Source organism: Passer domesticus, chromosome 14, assembly GCF_036417665.1.
Source record: "Passer domesticus isolate bPasDom1 chromosome 14, bPasDom1.hap1, whole genome shotgun sequence".
In the NCBI taxonomy this organism is placed as follows: domain Eukaryota; kingdom Metazoa; phylum Chordata; class Aves; order Passeriformes; family Passeridae; genus Passer; species Passer domesticus.
In genome coordinates this window covers 14,245,964-14,269,171 of record NC_087487.1, presented here as the reverse complement: position 1 = coordinate 14,269,171, position 23,208 = coordinate 14,245,964, and the positions used below count along the sequence as shown (strand labels likewise).

General features: G+C 43.8%; 2 long non-coding RNA genes across 2 annotated transcripts in view; one reads left to right on the top strand and one right to left on the bottom strand.

The window, feature by feature from the left end:
* LOC135280768 (uncharacterized) overlaps nt 1-19,698 on the bottom strand; it is a 41,222-nt gene extending 21,524 nt beyond the window's left edge. Inside the window, exon 1 of the long non-coding RNA XR_010347607.1 lies at nt 19,347-19,698. This is a non-coding gene — a long non-coding RNA (uncharacterized LOC135280768). The remainder of the gene's footprint in view (nt 1-19,346) is intronic.
* Nucleotides 3,112-6,704, top strand: LOC135280732 (uncharacterized). The gene is made up of 2 exons (XR_010347585.1): nt 3,112-3,390; nt 4,991-6,704. It is a non-coding gene; the product is annotated as an uncharacterized LOC135280732 (long non-coding RNA).
* Nucleotides 19,699-23,208: the final 3,510 nt, after the last annotated feature.

Sequence of the window (23,208 nt, the reverse complement as noted above, 5' to 3'; positions counted from 1 at the left end):
TCTGAAATGGGACAATAGCAAGTCTAGTGCTTGGTCTTGATTAATTATGTGAGAGGGATGTGCTGGACTGGCCAGCACTGTCAAAGGCAAACTGCTTATTAAAAAGGTTATGATCTTTCCTTTTCCTTCCTAAATGCTCCATCTCTGTAGGTAGAAGGTGACTCAGGGAGGTCACTTGCAGGGAAGTGTTCCCAGGAAAAGCAGGACCAGTCTGTCTTATACCCACAGGAATCAAATGCTATTTTCATAAAGTAGAGAAGTAACTAAATTCTTTCAATTCTTTAGGAAAAGTTGTGTTCTTTTCCCCTGAGAAATGCAGTTAAGATTGGTTTGAAGCCTCTGAGAAGCTTAATGAACCATGGCTATGCCTGCAGCTTTTTAACATTTGGAAACTTTTGTTGCTAATTAACTTCATTAATAGTACTTAGAGGCACAGTGGCCAATATTTACTGAGTACTGGCGTGACTGCAAAGCACCAGTGGCTCAGCAAATAGACTCCCTACAGAAAAATACAGAGCTGAACTCATCGTGGTCAGGTTGTTTCTCCTCTGTGTTAAAAAAAAAAGAAAAAAAAAAGGGAAAACTTCATTGATGCTGTTGGACAGAGCTGGGCAGAGCAGTCCTGCCTCCACAGGGACCATGAGTGCTCAGAGGAAGATGCTGCACAAACATCCCTTTCCAAACAAACCCCAGACAGGAGCTTGGTGGCACTGAGGGACATGGCTCTCGATGCCTGGGTGACTTCAGCATCCATCCAGCAAAATTGTTGACATCGTGGTGTCCATGGGAAGTCACTGAGTGTGTCCCTGGTGCACACTGAGGTGGGGGTTTTAATGAGACCACCCTGACCAAAACCTTTGCTTCTCTGCTCAGCTGAGAAGGGAGGTGCACCAGACTCACTTTGCCATGGCAGAAATGCCCTCTGAAAAGACAGAGAGATTTCTTCTGCTATCTGAAGTTCAGCTAATTGGACATCACTGCAGCAACTAGCTGATCTGGGAAACTCCAGAATGGTGTAGATGTTACAAAAAAAGTAGCTGGAATTATTTCTTGAATAGGTTTTCACAAACTTCTCCCTATTCTTTTCCTCTCTCTCTCTCTCTCTCTTTTTTTTTTTTTTTTTTGGTGTTGTTTTCTTTTACCTCTTTCATAACCTCTTTTATTTACATTGCATCCTTCAGGGGACACTGTTGAGCTATTCACTATACAATTAAAATATATACATATAGGTTGGTATATATATGGAAATTGATTGGTCTCTTTGGCTTATGTTTCTAGTCAGTCTGTCCAGATTACTGTGTTTGTTCTACCAAGGGAAATCTCCCGAACTGAAAAATGTTTAAACTATGTTTTGGTTTTTTTTTAATATCACAAGAACATTACTATTGGTGTGATGGTTCCTTGATGCTTCTCTACAGCCATTTTGGCTTTTATTGCACTGACAGGATTTGAGTAGATTCTGAAAGCTGCTGGGAAAAAATTTGCTGAAGGTCCCAGGATTATAATCCTCTCCTTCTGGTTTTTCTACAGCTCTTCTCTCTTTTTTTTTGTTTTACTTTTTTTGGCATGAGAGCCCAAATCCCAGGGGATTGTTGAGATGGTGAGAGTAACTGGAAAAGGAGGAACACCTTATCAGGCAACGGCTGCACAAGAAGGTTTTTAAATTTTTTCTTATTTCCATGCTATCATCTACAACACCAGATCCTCTTAGGTTTTATACCAAAAGGGGTGTCTCTCAGGAATTCATTCCCTGGTGTATTACATTGTGGATGGCTGTATTCCTCTTAAGAAATTAAGATTTTCACTCTTATTGCCCATGAGGATGGGCTGTAGGAGAAATCTGGAGACACAGGGAAAACATCCTGTTGGATGACGTGGTTCTGGGCATTGCTGAGGGCCCCTGGGTGCTGATCTGGGGGAGTTGGGCTCAGTCCCTCAGTCTCACGTGTCCTCTGCAGATGGTAATCTGTGCCTGCAAGGCCATGTCAGCATTTCCCAAGGTCCCTTAACACTCCCTGCCACTGTAGCTGGGATCATATTCCACTCTGCATGAAAAGCAGAATAGGCCTGAGCAGAATTGGAAGACTGGATCTCTGGAGAGCAATAAACCTCCAAGGTTTGCAATGGGTATAAACACACTTTTAAAAAAAATTATTTTTGGCTATTGTGAAAAGTTGGAAGGGTTTCATATTTTTATTTTCTTCTGCCTGTGAGAAATACATTAACTAATAAATTAAACCCCAGGGTGCCTGCTGGTACTTTCTTAGACAAGAAGGGAAGGATCAGTATTAAACACAGTTTAAAATAATCTAAGAGCTATGTGGAAGGAAGACAGGATCAAAGCAAATGACAGTAAATTATTGAAATGGGCTACAGAAAGGTCTAGAGAAGAGTCCTTATGCAAAAAGCAAAAGGAGGAAACATTTGAGCTACCACCTTGGGGCCCAATTCTGCTCTGTTATCACCAGCCAAACTGCCCAAATGATTCTGCAACTCTCTGCACAAGGCACCTCCTTTCTCTGTGATGCTGCAGACTCTGCTGGGAGCAGGATGGGACCACAGCTGTCAATGGGAAATGAAAAAGAGATGAGTTGCTGCAATCACAGGGCTTGAAACTGAGCCTGGTGTAAACATCAGCGAGACGTTTGGTGCACTCCTAAGGCTGTTCTGTCACTGGCCAACCTCTGTGTGCTGTGAACAGGTCTAGGGCTTTGGAATGGTTTAGCCATCTCTAAAGGCCTGTAGGGGTTTATCTGCTTCAGCTCTCTAAGCCTTTAGTGCCAAATCCTTGTCCCTTGTAAGTCTCCAACAAAATCACCACTAGTTTCAATGGGTGCAGGATCGGGTCCCTGGAGCACTTTAAGTAATTTAAACCACTCTAAATCCTCGAAGCAGCTTAAGTGATAAGCTACTTGTTCCAGAGTTTTCATCTTGCAGACCCGGCTTGTAAAATACTCCAGGCAGCTCGTGGTGCACTTGGCTGGGAGCACACACAGATGCATTGCTTTGGAACACAGAGATAACGTGGTGAGACCTTGCTATCAAACTCTCAAAGTGTTTTACTTTGAGAGAAAGTGGGACTTTTGTTATTTTTTAAACACAGTAAATAACTTCCAGCAGCTTCCAGATGAGATGCTGCTCCCTGTGCTCAGGAGAGTGCCAAAAGCTCTGGATCCAGACCCTGCAGGTGATGCCATTTGCTGCTACCTTCCCAACCAGTCTTTGCAACATCAGGAGCACCAGAGGCTCTTTAATGTACCCTGCTTTTGAATGATGATTGACAAATAGGATAAACCTGGGAAACACTTCACAAAAACTCTTCTGTAAGAAGTCATTTTGGAAGTCCTAGCAGATCATCAAGCAGCATTTGGTCAGGACTGCTGCAAGCAGGTAAGTGTCTCTAAAGGGAAAGGGAGGTAGAGCAGCCACAGAAAAATTTCACTGCATTTCCATCCTTTAATTTTCATGGCAGCACCTGGTTCACACTTGTCTTCTCATCTATTTTTTGCTGATCTGCAAATCAAGGCAATTGTGGCCAGGCCTGGTCAAGGGGATATTTTAGGGAGCTTATTAAGTCTTGCTGAAATCATACTCATCGCCCTTTGCCTTCCTGTTTACATCAGCCTCTCCCATTCAAACTCTCTTGGGTGTCTCGATAAATATCATATACTGAATTACAGCTGCAGACCAGAGCCCAAGGCACCTGTGTCTGATTCCTGCCAGTGTTCGTGAGCTTTTGTGACTCAGCCCCTTTCTGATGCTCCTTCCTCATCTACGAGCTAAAGCTGGAAAAAATATCAATAGGGGCCATGTGTTCCTTGGGTTCAGGGCACAATATAAATCCAGGGTATGATTGCTGTTAACCTCTTCTGTGAGAAGTTGAACTGGCCAAATTTTCTGGTGGAGGCCATTGGCTGCCCTTCTTGGCTGTAAGATGCCATTTTTCCTGAATTTATTCCCCCCTTTTCCCTCCCAGGGAATGTGATGTGCTTGGCACAGGAGCTGCAATCCATGCAATATTATTATTAGGCAATAAACAGTGTCCATGAATGATTTAAACACATGCAGAGCTGCTGATATTGATTTCTTTTAAGCTCTATAAAGAATTGCATGGAGTTTTTTTTTTTTTAATGGGAATTATTAGGTCATCCATGGGGGAATCTTCAAAAGTAACTCTGTGCAACAAAGCAAATAGTGAAGCTTTTGATTTGCAGAGGCTCTTTTGGGGCTCCATGCCTTGGGCTGCCTCTACCAGCAGCACTGGGAGGGACAAGGCACTGGCTCTGGGGGTGTAATTTCTCTATTTTCCCCCATAATGAAAACAAAACTGCTGCCTTGCTGGAAGGAGCAGAGAGGAAAGGCTGGGAGGGGATGAGGAGCAGACTGTGCAGACACTGATGGATGCTGTAATATTGTCTGCTCTTCTCCCTGGAGTTTCTTGTGCAAAGCAGCTTCTGGCAGAGCCCTTCCTCCTCTCCTGCCTGCTTTCCAGGCCCGGTGATCTCTCTCCTTTCCTTTCTCACTTTCCACCTGTCCTCTTAAATCTCCCCTGCTGGCCTGATATTTCCAGCCCTCCACTTTAACATCCTATCTCCACATCTCATTCGTCCTTCAGGACAGAGAACATCCACCTGACCTTCCTTTATGAGCCAACCTACACTGCTGGACTTTGCTCTGGGTGAGGAACTCTCACAGCTCTTCAGCTCATGCTTCACACCAGGTGCCTTCCCCCCTTCAAGCTCACCACCTTTCAGGAGGTGGAAAACCTCCACCAAAAGCTGGTTAGAAGCAGGCTGGTTGAGGGAGGGCTCTTTAACCACCACTGTTACCTCTATAGCCCTTGTCTTAGTGCTGGGGGTACCTCTTACCCTCTGACTCTTGTCCCTAAAGTCTCATAAAGTAACAAGAAATCCACTTTGCATTCAGATGTTCTCTGTTCAGATTAATTTACATGTTTTTCTTTTTTTTTTTTCTTTTTCTGTGCTGAGAGATAAAGAAGCATTGGAGAAAGATGCCGAAGGTATATATGGGAATTGGATCCCCAACCCTTATTAAAAGTCAGGAAAAGGAAAACTGGTGCCTAAGAGTGGTTCATGTCTTTAAAACTCTCTCCTTTTGACTTCAGGAGAAGGCAAAAGTGAGTGTGTCCTCCTGCACTGAAATGTCTTGGTGAAGACAGAGGACTTTCAACACTCCTTTGTGACTTAGGAGCACTGAACATAGAGATTTAGAAACCAAATCCCTTTTTAACAGTCATCTGCACACCTCCAGCTCCAGCTTGGAAAGCTGCTCAGAAGGTGCCTCTGCACGTGCAAACCTCTCATCCTGCACAGCTTTTGAAATTGGGAATTTCATGCACTGGGAAGCAGAGATCCTCTGGGTGTTGGATGTAATCTCCTGGATGCTGTCCTCTGCTCCAATGAATGGCAAAAAATAAAAATAAGCTCCTTTGCAGAGAAAGATATCTGAAAAGCAGGCCTAAACCCCAGACTGTGAGCAAAGCCAGTGAGAATTTGAGTTGTCCACGTGGGGAGAGAGGTGCAGGAACATGGGAGCAGGAAACATGAGCAGCAGAAGCCCCTGGCACCACACAAAAGAGGAGAGACCTGAGTCTCTGTGGCCAGAGACACTTTCAGTTCCCAGGGGTCACTTGAAATGAAGCCTTTTATAATATGAAGTTAATTTAATTAATCTGGAAACAATCCGAAGAAAAATCACTGCCAGCTATGTTGCTTTTAAATAAGGATTTCAATGGGCCAAGATTTAGCATCTTCATAGACCCATCTGCCTAAAGGCCTGTATCTTATCTGATCATTTCCATGGCAACAGCTCTGGGATTAGAAAAGGATGAATGTTTAGGAATAGTTGCTGGAATTTCATGGAAGATGATGAATTGAGGATTACTTCACTACCTACGTGTTACCATGGAAATGCACATTTACAAATTGCACTGGATTTAAAACCCCACCATTATTAGTACAAATTTGTGCTGCTCTCTGAAGGAGCTCCAGGGGCAGAAGGTGCCTCTCACCTCTCCAGCCCCACAGAGCACAGAAATTACTGTGGTGGCTGAGAAAGGAAAGGGAAACAAGTGGCAGGTCTTGGGCCCAATTTCTCTTATCAGACAACCTCCTAAATGAAACCCAGGTAGTCAAAAGGGTTAAAATATTTTAAAAAGGGTATTTCACATACGGAAAAACCACCAGTCAAAACCACCCCTCCCCTTTCAACTTACATATAATGGATTTGATAAATGGATGAACAGATTTTTGAATTGCCACACGTGACTTCTTGACTTAGGAGACTTTCAGTCTTGCAAACCTAATTCTAAGACTGTTTTTTATTGCTTTTGTGAAGTTCTTATTTAAGTGTGAAACAAATCTACATGGTCTCTTTTGTAAATGATTCATAAAATATTCCATATTTTAGTAACCTGCTCTGCTCCACCACTGGGACTGAAGTAGGACTTGAGACTAACTCTTACTAAAGTCTTGGAAAACACAGTTCCCATCTTTGAAGCCCAGAGCAAAAACAGAGAAATATTCCCCATCCATACATAAACCATGAAAATCCAGAGGGTCAGATAAATAACTGCTGGAAATTCTTTTATCACAGACACACCTGGTTTTTGTAGGGCCTGAGGAAGCATCTTACCATACAACAATAAATATCAAAATAAAGAATGGCATAATAACTCCAAGAAAGCTACTGCAGCTGATGCATGAATTTAATCTAAAGGGGCCAGAGCATCTTCAAAGCAAAACTGAAGATTTGCAGCAGCTTGAGAAGGAAGTGTTATTAATTTTATTTTGTGTATCAGGAAAGTGAGTCCAGAAAAACTACCCTGAGGGTCAGCAGCCTGACTGAGGATGTGGCATCACACAAACTCACTGGTGTTTGCTGGTTATAAGGCTACATGCAGAGAGGGATGGGTGTCACAAGGATGGGTGGGGTAGTGATGCTGCTTCTTGGGGGAGAAGGAAAGGTGTCCTCTGAGGAGCTGTGTGGCTGAGGCTGCTCCAAAGCAAATTCATCTGCTCTGACAGCCCTGCCAGCAACAAATCTATTCAGATTGACATCCCCACTGCCTAAAACAGGGCAGAAACACCCAGGGCAAGGTGTTCCCAAGTGAGGCCAACTTCTGTTCATCCAGCCACCACCTGGCACTCTGTTATTCCTTGTGGCATTTCCCAGATCCTGGGCTTGCTGCAAATGCACCATGGTGATCCAAAGAGCTGTGCTGGCTGAATTAGTGACCTGGGGATGAGATGAAGGGAGAACACCTTCCCCACGGGTGGCAGAAGGGGCACATCAGCTCACACCCTCTGCAGACACGCCTGTGTTGCATTTTTGGTATTGAGAGCGAGTCAAAGCCCAAGAACACAGAGGCTGTGCATCACATTCCCCACCTGGCCTTCCCATGACAGGGTGAAGTGCTCAGAGGTGACCCAGGCATTCTGTTAGCTGTCATTTTTGGAAAATACCATGGTGTGAATCTCATCTGTCCTTTGCACTGAGGAGGTCACTGCTGATGCAGCACCTTTGCAGAGCTCAGCATCCTCCCAAATCCATGGATATGTGGAGGAGAGACCCCCATCCCTGAGTTTAGTGACAGATTTGGGTGTTGACATTGCATTACACCTAGCAGCAATTCATGATGGGATTTTTTCTGTGTTCTCCCTTCCCACCTCTTTCTTGCATTCTTTTTGCTTTTTTAAGCTACTTCTTTTTTCTTTCATTTGATTGTGGGCTTTTTTGTTTGTTTGTTTGTTTTTTTTTTGTTTTTTTTTTTTTGTTTGTTTTTTTTTTTTTTTGTATATGAGACAAATTACTTTTGGGCTGGGCCTCTTTGGGAAAAACAGGGGCAGATCTCCCCAGTTGCCTGAAAGCCCTGCTCCCACCACTGCCACATCCAACCTCCTGCAGACTTTCTCACGAGCAATTAGGAAATTGCTGGAGCAGCCAGAGGTACAAAGAGGCAGTGAGGATGCATGGCATCTTCCCAAGGGTGAGAAAATCAGAAGTGAATCAGCCGTTTAGAAAACCTCCACCCTTTCCTCTAAGACCAGCCTCACAGCTGGACACAGAGCCAGACACAATGAGGGAAAACAGCCTGGCTGAGGTGGGGTTTCCTGCCCTCACTCCTGACCTTTGGGAATGGCATTTCCCAAGGGAGCAAACCCCTGGCTGCTCCACTGCCCCACTTGGACGTGCTCAGACACCCCAGTGCCCTGGAGCCAGTGCATCATCCCAGAGTGGTCCCAGAATGCAGCCACCAGCACACTGCACCACTCCCCGCTGCAATGCTGCTGCACTCAGCTCACTCTGGGGGAGCTCTAGGAGATTTTAGGTGTCCAGGGTGAGAGAAATCCTTCCAGCAATGAGGTTTTGCCTGTAGAAATGGGTGGTTGCTGGGTACCCCACACCCTGCCATGGGGGAAAGGGAGTGAGCAGCAAGACAAGTTCCCTGCAGGCTTCTCAACTGCCAGCTCTATTTTTGGCTGCTACAAGCTGGAGTGCACAGGAAAAAAAAAAGCCTCTTTAAAACTCTAGCAGTGAAATTCTTCTGATTTTCTTAGCAGCTTGATGACAGTTTCTAGCTGCTGAAGTTTCAATATTGCAGGGCAATATAAAGGATATTTTGAGGGTGGGGGAAGAGTCAACAGCTGGAGGAGCCTTTTCCTCCAGCCCTGCATAGATCCAACTTTGAAACTTTCCACCCACCAGGAACCAAACTGATTTCAGTTACTGAGAACATTGGCTTTGAAATCAGTGAAACCAAAGCAGGACACACACTGTCTTAGGGATGAGGGGGCTTCTCTGCTCATAGCAGGGCTTTGGGAGCAGCCTGAACCCAGCCACTGTCGTAGTAGGTTCTTAGTTGGGTAATAATTAGTATTGACTTTATAATTTACAGAAGGTTGATTAATTTCTTTATTCTATTATTATTACAAAACTCATGACTTTTATAGATAGTTATGATATACCTGGACCTAACTGGTCCTCTAATCCAAACACCACCACCATTGGCTAATTAAGAAACCACCCTTTGGTAAACAAATCTCCATAACACATCCCACATGTTCACAATACCGGTGCAGCAAGTGAAGATAAGAATTATTTATCATTCTTTTCTCTGATCTTCTCACAGCCTTTCCCAGAAAGGCCTGGCAAAGTCATGTGCTGCTCTCTGTGGCCAGAGAGCTGCTGCCACAACCCATGACATCTGCCAGAGCCTTCTTGGAGTGCTTCATCTCAGTGTGCCACACTGCTGCTTGCAGCACAGGGACAGTGGCTGCTTTGCACCTGCCTTCTGCACTGTGACCTCAGTGTCACACACACCCCACAAGACAGCTGGTTCTCCCTTAGTTACATGCAGGTAAATAAGCAAACCTCTTTTTTCTTCCTCTGAGTTGCTTTGTGCAGAAAAGGTCTGGGCTGAAAATACACATTTTTACATGAAGAGTTGATCAAATACCTCTAAGATGTTTAGCCTTGGAAGATGAAAGAGTTCCCTAGTAGTTGCCACCTTCCCTAAGTTGTTATCAGAGCAATTATGTGTGATTTAGTAGTTTGCTCTGTTGCAACACAATTTTCTATATTGTCTGAAATGATAAATGGAACTGCAGACCTGGCCCCTGTATGACTTCTTTGAATCTGCTGCATGGGACAGGTGAGAAATATTGCAGCAGGGTAAAAACCAGTGCTGGATGATCCATGGGAATGAGCTGATTCCTGCAGTTTTCCCTACTTGTCCTTAGCAGTCAGGAAATTATCGAGAGGGCAAGAAGTTATGCACAGGTAAAATGGGAAAGCTGTTCTGCCACTGTTGAACAGATGGGATCAGGGTGCTGCTTGGGCACATAATTTCTCCTTATGTGCCTTCTATTTCTGAGGCAGTTTCAGGGATTTGTTTGTTTTTCCAGTTCTTAGCAATTTGGAATTTAAAAATAACTCAACTCCCAAGTTCTATTTGTTCCTTTGGAGTCCTCAGGAGATCACTGAGAGCTTTCCCCATCAGCCAAAAGGGCTCAAAATATCCTTTCCTTTAATATATATATATATATATATTTTTTTTTGTAGTAAATGAGATGGCATTCTTTATGTATCATGACTCCAGGAGCTGGATCCCACTACAAATTTCAATGCTCAGGATAAAAATGTTGTGGATTTCCAGCTCTGGTAACCTCAATCAAAGAGAAAGCCCTCACTGAATGACCTAGAGACATGCAGCAATGCAGAGCAGACAGGGTTTGGTTTTGGAAATAGCAAGGAGACACTTGGCAGGAAAGAGCAACCACCTTGAGATTTACAACTGCAAATTTTCTTCCTTTCAAACACAGACCTCCTGCATCCCACTGCAGGTTTCCTGTACTAGTAACACTCCTACAGATTTTGGATTACTACTGCAAAACACTCACGCCACCACAGGAGTGACTCTACAGTATTTTGAGGTCCTTTACATGCATGCAGAGAATCTGTCACATTTAGACAGTGTCACTTTGTCCCTGCACAAGAGTGGGGGTACAGAGGCCAGGGACTGCAGGGAATTGCCCTGTTCACTGATGCAGTACAAAACCAGCTTATAACTCATAACTGAAAAGTCCCTGCTCAGTTCCTGGGGAGAACACCAAAAGAGGACATGGGGTTCAACACACCCCCCAGGAAAGCCAAAACACACTGCAGGTTGCTTAGCAGTGCTGGAGGCAAATTGAGGAAATGAAAGCAGAGATAAGGGCTCCTGAAATGAATTGCAAAGCTCCTGGTGACATAAGGCATGCTCAATCAGAAAAAAAAAAAATCACCCTAACCCTTGGTTTTTTTGTTTTGTTTTCTCCTTTCTGTATAATTCCAAAATAGCCCTAGGAAGTAGAAGAAACATGACTCAAAGACAGACTTTTCCTCTTAAGACCCAACTTCCTTCCTTGAACAGTTTGGAGAAATTTCAGCCACACATCTCTCTGAGCAAGGGCTTTATTTGAAGCTGTCCTATTGTTAGGAAAACCCCATCAAAAACCCTGTGGCTTCTACAACAGACATCCTGAGTCAGGCAGGTCAGGCACTGAGTTCAGGATTTTGTTCTTTTAGGATGCTATTGTATCCAAGAAAGCAGGATGTGAGATTTACCCTGGCCTTTTGCTCTCAAGCAGCAGGCAGGGACTCTGCAAGGTGATGTTTTGCACAGGCAGTGGTTTCAGACACAAAACCCAGCTCAGGCAGTGGGTTCAGACACAAAACCCAGCTCAGGCAGTGTCTTCTGGCACAGGCTGGGTCACTTGGGCTGCCAGGCAGGGCAGAGCCTTGGTGGGTGAGGCTGCCCAGCAGCAGGCACGCCAGGCTCCACCTGAAATGAGAGGGGGCAGGAGCACCAGGGTGCAGACACCCCCAGCTGGGGCTGAGCATCCTCCAGGGGTGAACAAACAGCTTCAGACAGAGCCACTGAAGGAAAAAAAAAACCAGAGCATGGGATTTTGAAAGAGAATTTGGGATTTTGAAAGAGAATTTGGGATTTTGAAAGAGAATTTGGGATTTTGAAACTCTTGCACTCATTCAAAGGCTGAATGAGTTCAAGAGTTTCTGATAGACCTGGTTTGGGGTGAGGAGTTTTTTGGCAGGAAGGCTTAAGCCATTTCTGAATTATTGCTAGAATATCTTCTGTTACTAATGATGACATTTGAGATTTAAACGATGTAGAAATGTTGGAAGCCCTTAGTGCCTTGGAGCTCAGAAGAAGACAAGGATAGCATTTCAGCAGGTGAGCAGGGCTTCAGAGATTACAGGGTTTTCCCATTCCTCTTCCAGACAACTCACTTTTTTCTCTATTTATTACTTCTGGTGTCAATTCATCCTCCTAGTCAGGCCAGAAGGCACATCACAGGAGAGCTGGAGCTCTGAAGGAGTGTCAGCTGGGGGCCCTGGCTGACTCATCTCTGCACAGGGAATCCCCAGCATTTCCATCTCTGAGACTGAGCAAACATTAATTTCCACAGGCAGGTTAAATTCCCCATAAGTTAAAAAGACAAGTAATATTCTGTCTCAAGGGCTCTAATTCACCTGGAAGTGTGAGACCAAGCAGAATTACACCAGTCAAATACAAAGTGCTGTTTCCATTTTTGCCCAGCAATTCTGGTCCTTTTCTCATTTTATCTCTGCTCTCGTGGGCTTCTCAACTCCCCCAAATGGCAAAATTTTATCCTTTAAAGGATATAACCCAGTGTTTGTAGGAATAGCAAAATTTAAGTCAGGTAAGCAATACTTCCTGAAAAGGTACAGAAATCAGGAAAACCTCACGTTTTTCAAGTCACAGCTTACTGCAGCTCACTAGGTTATGTGTCCCTCCACTCAAGATCATAGCCAAGCATAAAGATGCTGTAAATAAAATGTCACATTGTTCAAGCTGAAATACCCTCTTGATGCCATTCCCAGCCAGAAATGGTCATTACAATCTCTGAGAAAATCTGGATCATCATAAAATGTGCCCAAAAGATGCAATAAAAGGCTTAGCAGAGGACACCAGAGAGAACCTTAAGTCTTACTCTCCTGAAGTTGAGAAATCCCTAGGAGAATCTCCAGCGAGCTGTTACCCAAAACAATCCCAAATCACTTGCCTAATGCTGGTAATTACTGTGCCTTTTGATTTACAAGGTATCTCACAGGCTGTGACAGCTCAAGGTCACTTTGGAGTGATAACATGCTTCTAATTGCAGCAGTGCTTTTTGAGGAGGAGCAGAGGTGAGCTCAGGATAAGGAAGCATCACCAAATTCAGGTGTTTGTGCCTCTTGAAGGTGCCATCTGTCTGTCAGCAGAGCTGTGTGCAGCCACTGCCCTTCTCCTGCAGGCATCCCTCTCCAGCAGCAGCGAGGTCCCTGTGCAGCTCTGGGGATGCTCAGTGTCCCAGGGGCTCCTGCACAGGGTGTCACTTTGATGGGAACAGACACTGTGCAGTGCTAAATCTCCAGAGGCCGCCTCTGCCACTCTCAATTGTCTTTAACATAATGTCTCTGCCTCTCTTTGTGTCCCTTGGTAGAAGGAGTTGGAAATTAGGAGTCAGATCCAGTGCTGTACCACATGCTTTTCCTACAGAGCCCAGACTGGATACCAGTTCTAAGAATAACAACTCAGGCAGGGTCTTTGGCCCTTGGTCCCTGTTTGCCCTGGAGTATTTGGATGCTGTGATTTAACACACAGATTTAAGGAAAAAGAGCTTTAAGATCAGCAGTCACTTTAATTTTTTATCATCAAGGGTGTAGCTTACTGTGAAATCAGGGAAATATGGAGATATCACTGCAATGCATCTGTCAGTCCTTCCCTAGATCTCTATAAGGAGAATACAGATCTCCTTGCTTCTCCTCCCTTCTCCTTGCTGTGGAACAGAATCACAGATCCAGAACAACTCAGGGGCTCCAAGAACAACTCCAAAGGGTTAAAAAAGCTTTGGTACAAAGATAAGTCATTGTGATATTGCTGAGGTATTCAACAAGCACACTGTGAGGCTTTTCCTTTTCACATCACTTTTCTAATGCCTTTTTTTTCCCCCTTCCTAGAAACACACTGCAAAAGAGAACAAACACCATTCTCACAGCTGAGGTGCCAGTCCTCAGCTTTGAGGACTCAGAGTTACTTTGAGATAATTTGGTTTCATTTCTGTAAAATTTGATGAAAGGTACTTGGAGCTTTGGACAAGAAGTATTTGGAAAAAAAAGCATTTACTTTTCAGTTCACAGCAATTTCTTTTCCAAACACTCACTTCTCTTTTGCAGTTGTACTGGTGTCATTCTGAAGAAACATGAACACTGATTGCAAAGAACAATTATCTGAGCTTTCCACAGCAAGGCAAACCTAATGCTGAGTGTAGGATTTTGCACAATGCTCACTTACATTATACCATATCTTCTTGTAATGCTGTTCTGAGTGCTCAAAAACTTCCTTCTGGCTGGGTAGAGAAACTGAGTCATGCAAAACAGTTGCTATTTAACTCTGTATTCAGCAAGGCATTTAATGAGAAGCTTAAGCCATTCTGTTTCATAAAACATTTAAGATGTCCTGTATGGGATAAGCCATCAAGTTGTCAGTTGAAGAATGCATTTTCCAAAGCACTGAGCACTTGGGAAGCTCCAACTGAAGTCAAGTGCGGCCTTTGAGATAAATGTCATCTTTTTATTTCCAACCTTGTATTTCCACTGTAGTGAAGGGAATAGGTGAAAGCATGGTAAGCCTAGCAGGGCTTACCCAAAGTTTGAGGGCAGGGAAGAACACCAAGAGAGTTTCAAATTAAGCTGTTGAAAGTCTGCTATCCATGTGAGTACAAAGGGCTTTTTCTGATCTGAATGGTGACATGAACCTGGAATCACAGAATATCCTGAGTTGGAAGGGACCCATGAGCATCAAAGTACAACTCCTGTCCCTGCACAGGAAAGAAAAAGGAAAGGCAAAACTCCTTTTTACCAGACTTTAAACCTGGAAAGTTCACTCCAGTTTTTCCTTTTCCTGTCAAGGCTGGCAGAAGCTAATTCAGAAGTTACATAATCTCATATTTCCTTGATAAACATCACAGGGTGATGGACCTGTATACAGTAATATTATTTTCTCCAAGATGATAACTCTGCAACTAAGCACAGCCTATACCCTCTGCAAAATGTCAGGTGGGTAAAATACCCCCCAAATTATATTTGTCACTATCAAACAAGACAGTGTTTGCACACTTGGGAATAAAGCGAAGGCAATTAACTTCTCATATACTTGAAAAGATGTTCCACTGCCACCTGATTACTTTATCTTCATTATTTTTAGCTGTAGAATTATGTAAATAGCAATTTAGAGAGCCCAGAGGATTCTGAAGATTCAGTTTAATGACTTGTAATTGTTTAATTGGACTGTAAACCGGCCCCTGTGGGGAGTTGAGCACAGGTACAAGTGTTCCTTCATGCCCCTACCAAAATTTGCTAATTGCCAGCTTTTGTGTAAGCAACAGTTTCTAAGTCCTCCCAGCAGCACAGCAGCTCAGCACTGCTGAGGATTGAACCTGCATGAAGTTCAGCTGGGGAATGGATTGCAGAGCCTGTGAGATCAGACAGGATGTGCAGCAATTCACAGAACCCAACCACAGGCTGCATTCTATGAGCAGAGGGCAGCACGTGGGGGGAGATGCTGTTACTAGTGAGAAAGGAAGAGGTTTAGCTCAATTATGTCACAAACTCCATCATAGAGAAACATCACACAGTTATTTAAGGAGGGAGGAGCATGCTAAACCAGTTTCTGGGGGATGTACCCAGTATTTTGGAGATGTGCTGTGGCAAATCAAGACAAACAGAACTGGAGATATTTCCTAGATGCTGGCCAAGAACCCCCTAAAAGAGAAATCTTTAGGCTCCCTACAGAAGCAGCAGGGCTCTCAAACCACAATTAAAACATTTCAGGTCTTGGCTCTGAGCTTGCACAAGAGACAAGCCCAACAATCTTCTCTGCCCCCCCCCAAGAAAGGAGGAATGGGGCAAGCAGATAAATCACTGCAAAAGGGTAGCAGATGTCCAGGGGGAAAAAGGCAGAGAACCTGAGATTATTCCTGCAGCAAGACTAACTGGCTTGGCAAATGAAACATAATGGAAAATGCCCACTCTGCTCCACTCTGTCCATCTCTCCCCTGGTCATTTCATTTGCTCTTCTTCCTCTCAACAAAATAAAATGAAATGCATATTTTACTGTAAGCTTCTTTACAGTGCAGGCTGCAAGAGGCTTGAGGACCTCCCTAGGGGGAATGAACTAACCAGGGATTGCTTCATCCTTTAATTCCAAAGGCCAGGGACTTTCAATTTCCTTTTATCCAAGGCTACTTATTATGTTCAGGTTGCTCCTCCACACCCTTCACTGAGTGACAAGCGTGCACTGGAAGGTGACAGACAGACACCACATGTGTGGTCAGTGGCAGATTGAAACATCTCAAAACCTGCTTTGCAAAAGGAAAGATCTTGATGAGTTTCTGGATTGTCTGATGAATTTTGTGGGTTTTGAGCCATACAGCTGGGCATCTCACTGTCAAATGTGATTTAAAACATCACTCAAAAGCATCAAGGGTAGCTAGAGGTCAGGTGAGGGGTTATCAATTCCCTGTAACCAGTTTTTATTAAACAGAAAACAACTGGTGATGTTGCTGATGGTCTTCCTGGGACTCTGTGACCCTCCCACTTCCACCACCTGGTTAGATAGGCCAGAGCAAGGGAAGTGTGTCATGGGGATATAAGATTCATTCCTTGGATATCTGCCTCTCCAGAGCATTTTCCTTTTCAAACTACCCATCTCAGCAAAGTGTGCATTGTCCCAAAGTTACATTAGCCCCTGGTACAGCCTGGCTGAGGCACTTCAGACCCTCCCACAGGAATCCCTTCCCAGCAGTGCCAGCTTCCTTCCTTTCTGTAGGAAGCAGCATTATAATTTACATAAAAGGAAAACAACCCTAATTAATTAATACCACCCAGTGTACCTATCCTTCAATCCATTGCTGGCCAGGCAGGCCAAGCCTGGGAGGCTGTGCTTGGCCCAAAGACAAGCAGGAAGATTCCCTCTGAGAACTCCTGTGCCAGACTCCTGGCTCTGAGCTGAGGTGTTGACAGAAGAGCATCACCCACTGCAATGCCACGAGATGTCACACAAACCATCCCCTTCCTCTGGCAGTCCTGACTGGCAGCACCTTCTCTTATCAGCTGGGTTAATCATCAGTTAACCCCCAACTAGAGATTGGTCTTTTTCCTCCCTTTAATATATCAGAGACTTCCATAACTTATTTCATTCAAGACGAATACTCTCAGGATTATTTTGAAGAGGGAAAACAGAGCATTAGAAACTCTTGACTGTCAGACAATGCTCTGCTGAGATGCAAATTCTGGGATAAAACCACTTGAGAATCAGCACTGGAGACAGTGTTAACTTGAAAGGACAATGTAGTCCAACCCTGCACAACAATAATGTACTGCATATAAATATATACACATTTTTACATATATATATATATATACACATACACAATGAAAGTGCAATTTTATGGGAGTTATTGTATTTCTCTGTTGGCTTGAGTTCATGGTTCACATGAAGTAGAATTCAGCATCACGTGCTGTCTCCAGAAGCTGAGAAGCATGGCATAAATATGCAGAGGGGAGTTCTTATTGAATGTTCTTTCCATAATTAATTCTCCAAAAATGTTTGTTGCCTGATCATCATGTAATTGTTTGTAAAACAAAAAAGGAAGCTACAATCAAATTATATTTCCATGACTTGAGGATATATTGCATCTATTAGTTTATGTTTAAACAATAATTCAGTATGTGAAGAACTAATCATTGTGATACTGAAAATATCTGCAACACAAAAGCTGAATTCCTTTTTGTTTTAGTTCAGAGAAACTTGGACCTCCCCTATATATGGGAAGTGTCTTTTAAATTCCTTTTGGCTCCCCCTTTAAAAACATGAAAATTATAAACTTATTGGCTAGTTGTGAGTTTTCAGGAAATGACAGTTTAGGGAAGTCCAGAAGATTTTGCTACAGGTTTTCAGGCCTTTAAATATTTCAGTCAGAATATTGGAAAGCCCATGAAAACCCTGATCTTTTTCCAGCCTTCACTCACACACTCCAGCCTAACTCTCAGTGTAGCTGAAGAGACTTTAAGCACAAGGGCAAAAGAAGGACACCATCCAGTAAATATGCAGAAAAGTGTTCTGCCTTCCAGCTCTGCTCTCTCCCATGGCTCTGGACCTGTTAGATACAGCTGAAGAGCCAAACTTAGCTGGAGCCCACCTGGCTCAGCCTGGATTAAAGCCACAATCAAGCCAGGACCATTTCCCCTCCATATTCCTTTCAACACAGTGAAAACATTGTGCAAATAAAGAGACCAGAAGTGAAGCTGTTTAGTGGCCAAGCTCACTCCATTTGCTTTCAGCTCTCAATTACAAGCATCACATCCAAGAGCCAAGTAGCAGCAAAAACAAGAGCAGCCAGCCAAACCCTGCCACCAATTTTCAGAGCATAAATCCTGAACGAGTCAATAGATTTATACCACTATAACCCCTTTGTGAATGATCAAAACAGGAATAAAAGGCTGAGATCTTCCATCCATTTCCTCACTAAATCAGAAACAACTTGGGTGCTCATCAAAATGATGCTCCCCCATTAACACAGCAGAGGATTTGCTCCACTTTCAGAGTCCCAAGCTCTGTGACACCCCCAAAGTCCCCACTGCCTGTGCTGAGCTGAGCTGAGCCTGCCAGGGTCACTGGCAAGACTCACAGAGAAGCCATTTAAATGAAATTATTCTGGTTTCACCAAGTGAAGGAGGAGGAAATGAACAGACTGTGCAGTCATGCCCTGCCTCACCTGTGCAAGCCTTTCAGTTTTTAGCACCATTTCCTAATCTGTTCCTGAGCTCCTGACCCAGCAGAAGCTGCACCACAGCAGGAAAGCACTGCCTTAGGAGCATTAGCATTAAGTACTACAGGGACTACAATCACCAAGAGCCTCACTCATCAGCAGTGGAGTGTAACTGATAATTCCTCAAGGTTCTGTGGCTGCACACATGCTCTGATTTCTTATAATATGCCAGCAGAGCTGATTTCAGAGAGCAGTAGGCTGAGAAGTAATGATGGTTATTCCATTTTTCCATCTCAGATCAAATCCTTGATCACTCTAGCTTAGGACAAAACTGGCTCAGTGATGCAGACTCTTGATATTTTTGGTCAAACACCCATGATGCACCATCTTGCAGTGTTTACACAGAAGCAGGCCTGCATGGCAAGGCAGCTCCCTGAAGCATAAGATTTGATTAACCTCGTTAGCTTGCCTTGCAGAGCTGCAAATGTTGTTAGACATCATGAAATTATCCAGCCCTATTTAAAACCCAACCAGAGTATTTGGCCTGCTGACCTCCCCCAGCAACAAATTCCACAAGTAAAATTAACCACAGCTTTCACAGCCCAGAGTGGCTCAGTCCCTGATCCCAGCCAGGAGCATCTCTTTAAGCTTCACCTAGGGGAGCTCAGGGTTTCTCAGGCCACTTTACAATTCCCCACTGAGTCCCCAGACTCCCTTTCAGTCCTTAAAAGCTAAGCCAGTCCAGACTATAACTAAAATTATTAAAGACAATAAGCAGCACCATAAAAATGATCACAAACTGCATGTGCTTGAAAGGTAAAGACAGAAGAATTAAAAGCACTATTCTCCAAACCCCCCTCTCAAGGGTTATCCAGCATTACTGGGGCTGATGTAAAAGATTTGATCAGCACTGACATCCAGGGAAATACAAATAATTACAAATTACCAGGCACTCTGGTAATACAAGCAGGCATATGTGTATTGACTTACCTGGCCCATAATAACAAATTCACTGCTGACAAAGTGCAGTTCTGCTCTAGGTGGAGACCCAAGTAGAAGCTTCTCAAGGCAGAGCAGAGCAGAGACCTTGCTTAAGAGCTGGAGAATTTCTAACCAGAAGAACAATCCTAGAAGTCATAGGAACTTCACAGCTGAGCTTGATCTTAATAAATAATTGTATACAAACAGTGATAGGGGATTGCAAGCACTAAAAACACTCACAGCTGGACACTTCCACATAACTTGGAGCCAGCTTCTCCCCATCTCACTGATTTTCACTCCACAACTTCCCCTCTGATTTCCCCTGGATGCTCCTTTGGGCCCTTTCAGAGCTGCCTGTTGCTCTCCCTGACTCACAACAACAATAAAGCATTCAAAGCCCTTCTGCTGGAGGAACACACAGTGTCAATTACAGCAACATCATCCTTCTTAATCAAGGTTAATTTCAGTGGGTAGCATTTTTCTCTGTTGGAATATTGTCAGGTGTTTTTAGATCTCCAATTTTATATAAATTTAGCCTCTGAATTCTCAAGGAGAGAGTTGCTAAGGTAACCAGAGCCAGCCATATTGCTGTATGTTCTCCCCATGGAGCTTCATTAGGGCCAATCAGTCACTTCCAGGGTAATGGAATATGTTGCTTTCAGAGATAAGGATACAGCTTTTTATAGTGTCAAGGTATTTTTATTAAGCATGTTAACCCCTTGCCCTCTTAAGAATCAGGCACTGGCCCTTTCCTTAGAACTGTAATACCCAAGAAATGAGATTCAGGGAGACTAATTGCTGCCAGTTGAGCACCTACGGCCAGATCAGAGGAAGTCAGCATGCCTGGAGTGTGTTGCCTTGTGATAAGAAAGCCAGGGGTGGCTGGGGATTGTTTTCTGCTGGCAGGGAGCCAAATCAGCTTTATATCCCAGTAGCCAGGCACAAAGCCTGCTTCTGAAATAGATCTGACCTGCATGAACCAAGGGGTTTGGTATATATATTTCTTGTTCCAGTCTAGACATATGGGCTACCTGCTAAGTTTGGTCTCTCATGTGAGCATCATCATCTTTCACATCTCAGAGCCACTTTACACCTGTTCATAGAATTTATTAGCAGGCACTTTGGAAGACTGCTTAGAAAAAACACTGGTATCAGATCAATTCCTGGAGATGAGACTTAGATCTACTTCCCCAGGACCTAGAAAGATCCCAAATTTCATCTAGCTGAAAACAGCACAGCCAAGACCTGCAGCTTCTTTAGTCAAAAAGACTCTGCCTGTTGTTCTAATTGTCCCTGCACCACTTATTAACTATTAAGACCAACTTCAGAACACACATATTCCCATTTCATATGCATACTGGCTTCAAAAATTCATTTTCTCCAGGACTTTCCAGTCAGTACTCAGGAAACTCCTCTGTACCAGAGCAGCTGATGTTTGTGAGTCTCACTTGCTGATGCATCTCCTCAGGCTGAACTTTCAGCACGGAGCTGCTCCAAGGTGATTTCTTCACCTCTAACAACACATTTATCCTGTGCCTCTTGCTCATCCACAGAACCAAGAACACCTGAACTGAACATGACTTGACCTCACTTTTGCAGAAAAAATTTGAAAAAATAGTACTAAGGAAAAAAACCACATTTGCTGCCAAAGTGGTTTAAAAAAACCTCAAAACCAACACAACTCACTAGCAGCTTTCTGTATCTCAGTCTTCATCCTCCAGAGTCCTGCTGCAGACCAAAAGCTGCAGTCATAAGACACCAGAAACCCAAAGGAAAAAAATCTTCCCCTCCTTTCTCCTCCATTAATCTCTTTGGAGGTTCCTCCTGGTGCAGAAAGATACAGTTACACCTCATTGCTCCTGCTCTCCTGAACATCATGTCCATCTCATTGAATAATGGATATAACACCGCAGTCAGGAAGGACAGCATCTGTCAGCTGATACCATGTTTATTGTTTTCCCTTGAAAGAATCCATTATTGTAGTCCTGTAGCAGGTTCACTTACAGACAAATAGAAGCTTTACTTAAAAGAGGCAGGATCTTTTGTGCTGCAGAAGTAGAGACAGCTGGGTACTGGCTTTTTTTTTTGTCATCTCATGATTTTTTCTTGCTGTTATATATTCACTAAGAGGATAGGAAAAGGTAATTATGTGGAATTTGAATAAAATTAATGAGATGGGTAATAATTTTAAAAAGATGCCTGAAAAAATCCCTAGTATTTACAGCACAGAGGTATTTAATAATCATTTGAGTTAAAAATCCACTTGTCTCAACATGAATTCACAGTTGAAACAAGCACATGGAAACAAATGAAATTCAGAGCAATAGCTGGTTTGAATTTGTTACTTTGAAATGGAAGTGTAGGGCATGAACACACATTTGAATACAAGAACAGCAGCAGTGATGGTGACACCCAGACAATAAACCAAAATGGACAAGGTTTTTTATTTTGGTAATTCTTTTCCTTTTTTTTTTTTTTTCATTCTTCCTTATGACACTGTCTCACTTTTCTCCTAAAAATGGAACATGCCCCTGTAACAGACTACAAGGAGCCTACAAAAGCGAACATAAAGTGTCATTCCAAGGGAATTAGGAGTCCATTTAGCTGTGCACAGTTGTCACTGCAGTGGAGAACAGGAGCTGTGTGTGGAGCAAGTGGAGGATCAGCTCCTCACCCCTCTTCTGACTCCCCAGGGTGGGTCCTGCAGCCTGCCTGGGATGTGCAGTGAGGAGGGTGAAGATGAACACCTTTCACCCTTCTGAATCCCACCACAGGCTGTGAGACAGGGCTGGCAAGGTGTGGATGCAGGCTCAGTACATCCCTCTTTCAGTTCTCCAGAGAAGAAACCCACGAGCAATGAAAAGCTGAGGCATCCTCCCCACCAAAATTACCCCACTAATGAGAGTGTTCAGCTTGCAAAGCTTGACTGCAGCTGCAGTAACAGAGCTCAACTCAAACAGAAAAAACCCAGCAAGCTGCAGGGAAGGTGCTCCCAGCCCAGGCTCCAAGGGAAAACCTCTCCATTAGTAATCATTAAGCACTGAAGGGAAATCAGAAACAGAATCCATTCTGCTTTAGACATCTGTGCTCAACTCCCTGATACAATGGCTACCCAGATTCTCTTCAGCTTCTTTTCATCCATACTCCCCTAATCTCCAGACAGGCATGGAAATCCCAGGCAGGCTGCAGCTGCTCTTGGGGAGCAGTTTTGTGAAGCCTCCACTCCCTAGGACTGTCCCCTTCAATAGCAGGTGATGGCTTTTCTGCTTTGCAAAGCAAACCACCTTTCTAGCAAGGTAAAAAATAAAGCAATAAGAAGGTAAATTAACCCCCTGTAGGAAAAATCTGTGTTCATTGGCCTGAACATCTGCCTTGGATGCTTTGTGAAGCAGCCAACTACTATTATGAGCATAATCAACCTCAGAAGCTTGGCAGGGTGAAGCTGCTTGACTTGAGCTTGAACCCTCCATGAAACCCCCAAAGCTCACATTAGAGCCCTGTTTGAACCTGTTGCTGTCTCTTCACATCTTGCTTCTCATCCACCAGCACATCCTATTTGTCTTTTCACAAGGGCTCAGTTCAGTGCCCATCTGACCCCAGATCCCCCCAGGACTGTTGCCTCCCACCTGAGGCACCCTTAGACATTCCCCACCACATCTTAAAGCCCCTTTTAAATAAGGATTCCAGGCAGAGCTCCCTTCCCTCACCTCTAGGCTGCTAAACTGCATCTCTGCAGATTCTTCCATCAGCTGTAATAACTGTTCTTCATAAGAAAAGAATCCAGGATAAATATAAACTGAAAAGTACCACTTCAATACAAAATGCAGCACACCCCTCCCCTCATTGCTACTCAAGCAATCCATCACTAAAA